We start from the raw sequence: 4,073 nt of genomic DNA, 5'->3' as shown, positions 1-4,073 counted from the left end.
ACCCTCAGTCACACAGACTGTGCTCTGTCTGTCAGGTAGTCAATAGCTGTGGAGAGAGGCATGCATCTACCTGCATCTTTAATAGCTGTGGAGAGAGGCATGCATCTACCTGCATCTTTAATAGCTGTGGAGAGAGGCATGCATCTACCTGCATCTGTAATAGCTGTGGAGAGAGGCATGCATCTACCTGCATCTTTAATAGCTGTGGAGAGAGGCATGCATCTACCTGCATCTTTTGCAGCTTCCCTCGCAGCAGTAAAGACTGCATGCAGACACATGCACACACATAATGGGTCATTTGTGTGTGTGAGTGTGTATGTGTGAGGGCGATGGCATAACATGTAGGTGAGAGTGTGAGGGCTGTTCCACAGATGTTGAGTAATTTGTGTTTAGGCCATTTAGGGTGGTAAAACGAACATTTGCATAATTCCTTAGGATGTGAGGTCACGCAATGGCACGGCACCATACAACACATGAGTCTGGTCCTCAAGCTGAAATAATGTAAATATTCTCTTCTGATTCCCCCGAAGGTTAGACAGAGACCAAGCAAAAAAATAAAAGGGCATATTTTGAGGCAGGTGATTTGTGATCCAAATGTACTAGATATCATAAATGGTTATTTCAGATTGACCAACAATGCTGAAAAAGCATGCTTTTTCGCTTTGTTCTTTACCTAACTCTCTCCTGTGTGTGTGCACGTGTGTGTGTGTGTGTGTGTGTGTGTGTGTGTGGGTGTGTGTGTGTGTGTGTGTGTGTGTGTGTGCGTGCGTGTAAATGTGTGTGTGTGTGTGTGTGTGTGTGTGTGTGTGTGTGTGTGTGTGTGTGTGTGTGTGTGTGTGTGTGTGTGTGTGTGTAAAAGTGTGTGTGTGTGTGTGACTGTGCTGATTTGATGACAAGCCTCTGGCATCCAAGGAGTGAACAGTGAGTATCCACTGGCAATCCTGCCACTGCTCGTTAGGCCCATGCCTGCTCACCAGGGCCTCAGGAGAATGCATCTCATAGTCTGCCCTCCGCAGGGGTGGGGGGGACGGGGGTGGGGGGGGGGGGGGGCGTTCATCAATGCAGAGTCAGACGCCACAGAAGCTCACAGGGAAGGCTGACAACCCTGGTCAGATATACGTTGGCCTATGTTGACGTATGTTGACGTATGTTGACGTTATTTCAGCATCCACTACAGCGTATGTATCCCCTGCTTCAAGCACCACTGGTAATCACACTGGACAGTAAAGCACACTGCACGTAATACTGCATGCTGTGAGCATCGTATACTTGAACATCTTCTTGATGTGTGTGCATACGTGTGTGAGTGTGTGTGTGTGTGTGTGCACCGCATACTTGAACATCTTCTTGATTAGACACACTAATCAAGTGCACGTGTTATAGAAGATGACAAGCTAAAACAAACACAACACTCTCTTATATGACTTGTTACTGTTAACTGCCGGCTGAAATGTAACACGTGGATGTTTCAATTCCCTCCTCATTTCTTCATCTTCTCTCAGAGGAGTATCTGTGTGTTTTGGGGTTTTTTTAGCCGAAGAAAGGTCAGTGTGAGTGAAACCCACCATTAATTCCATTGCTCATTCATCCCCAGTTTACTATTGGCCATGCCTGTGTGCTCTTCTCCTGTTTACGAGAGCTGATTTGCATGCACCCTTTGGTCCGAGTGGTAATCTACTATGACTCCCCAATAAGCCCTTGGCACAACAGCGAGATGTTATACGCTGTGACAAATGGCAAGACAGGCTAGGGCATAGTAAAGGTCACTGAGGACAAGCCTCTAATGAATAGAAATCCAAATCTTTTTTTTAACCTCCTTATCTTCACCAAAACGCGTTAGTCTAATAAGACGCTAAATGCTTTAATGCGCATAGTTTCCTCTTCTGGGGGGGACTGCATGCACCCATGTGTGTGTGTTTGTATGTGTGTGTGTGTGTGTGTGTGTGTGTGTGTGTGTGTGTGTGTGTGTGTGTGTGTGTGTGTGTGTGTGTGTGTGTGTGTGTTCACACTGGACCTTTACTTTGCATTGGGGTTAAGCTGAAGTGACACTGGGGCGTTGTAAAATAAACGGAATGTTGAAAAGAAAGATGTGAGTCCTCATCATTGGCTGTAGGTGTAGGGCTGACAGAGAGAGGAGGCCGGTGAGTATGTACCCAGCTTGCCACTGTGTCAGGCGCACATTTGCTCACGATTGCAGCTGGATCAGAGCCGCATATCAGCCGGATCAGGGCCGCATCTCAGCCGGATCAGGGCCACATCTCAGCCGGATCTGGGTCGTATCTCAGCCTGATCAGGGCCACATCTCAGTCTGATCTGGGACGGATGTGTACCATGCACTGTGACTGCAATGTGTATGAAGTGTATGCTGGATTCTTGGAGGCGAGTAAATTAGAGCCCCATAAACCTGAGCTGGCTTATGGAGCTAGCTGTGCTGTGCTGTGCTGTGCTGTGCTGTGCTGTGCTGTGCTGTGCTGTGCTGTGCTGTGCTGTGCTGTGCTGTGCTGTGCTGTCCAGTGCTGTGCTGTCCAGTGCTGTCCTGTGCTGTGCTGTCCTGTCCTGTGCTGTGCTGTCCTGTCCTGTCCTGTGCTGTGCTGTGCTGTGCTGTGCTGTGCTTTGCTTTGCTGTGCTGTGCTGTGCTGTGCTGTGCTGTCCTGTCCTGTCCTGTCCTGTGCTGTGCTGTGCTGTCCTGTCCTGTGCTGTGCTGTGCTGTGCTGTGCTGTGCTGTGCTGTGCTGTGCTGTGCTGTGCTGTGCTGTGCTGTGCTGCTCGTGCCTCGTGCTGCCTGCAGTGATATCTCTCAACAGCTGAGCAGCCGGAGGAGGCAGAGTATCTGCCCAGCTAGTTTCTCACTCCAAATCTGCCTGAGACCCTCGTGTGGGCCACACCAGGGCCAGATGTGGCCCGTGTGATCCTAAGGTGTCACTGGATGAGGAACTAGCTTTGCCATTGCTGCTTCTGCCCGCACTGGGCTCTCAGCAGCTGACGGAGATGCAGCCTGACCGCCCCCTCTCGCATCTTCAGCCCGAAGAGATGCATTTGCTGCGTCATACCATGTCAGGAAATTGAGGTAAAATGCGATCCTGCATCGCTCTGTAGACAGTGACGTGTTGATAAAGGGCAAGAGGCATGAACTAGCCCTGGGAAATGTTCACAGGCACGGTTTAATTAATTCCCTTAATTTCACATTTAACTACGTATTATGCAAAAAAACATATACACATTGGAAACATGCTGGCATTACATAACTGTGCGCTTGCTCTATATTATTTGATGTATTTCTACAAGCAGACAGAGGCAATAGGCTAACAAAACAAGAAATCTGCCTCCTTGGGAGAACTCTGCGTTTTCCAAAAGTGGAACAGAAAGGGTGAATGGATTTTTCCACGGTTCGGGCCAGCGTGAATTCAGGAGCTGCCATCCCCTGTCAGCCTTACAGCAAAGCATCATGGATCAGCAGTTTGCTCTTCCTGTGCCCTCTCCCCCGGCCACACTCGGAGCCATTCTGAACTTTAAAAATAGGGTCCTCCACCAAGTGTGCGAAGAAATGCTAAATACTAGGCAGTGTCCTCTGCTCTCAGTCTCCCGTCTCTTGGCTTCCAGCGCGTCCTTTGTCACTCTGAATGAAAAGAACTCAGGACTCTTTGATGCTAATTTAACAGGATTATGTAAACTGGATTGGTGATACTTCCATGTTTGTGTGTGCATATTCTTTTACTTTTCACTATTTTCACGCCATTAGTAAATAAAATATTCTGCCCAACAGCACACATTTCTCATATGTTTCTCATATCATATTCGATGCATGTGTGTGTGCTGACACAAAATGGGCACCAGTGCTCACTTTGCAGTGAAGTGATGTGAAAACAAAGCCTAGACCTCATATTGTTAATGTGTGCATTCTGAAATAGTATGATAAATTAGGAGGGACTGGACTTGAACCCAACACCTTGTAAGTGAAGTGTGAATGTACACAAAGCCAATCATTTTGTATATTTAACTTGTATATTGGGATTGTATTTTATTTTATTGTATCTCATTTTTTATTTATTTTTTTTGATTTATTGTCAATGTTAT

This window comes from Clupea harengus, chromosome 4, assembly GCF_900700415.2.
Source record: "Clupea harengus chromosome 4, Ch_v2.0.2, whole genome shotgun sequence".
Classification (NCBI taxonomy): domain Eukaryota; kingdom Metazoa; phylum Chordata; class Actinopteri; order Clupeiformes; family Clupeidae; genus Clupea; species Clupea harengus.
Note: the sequence above shows the minus strand (reverse complement) of the source record.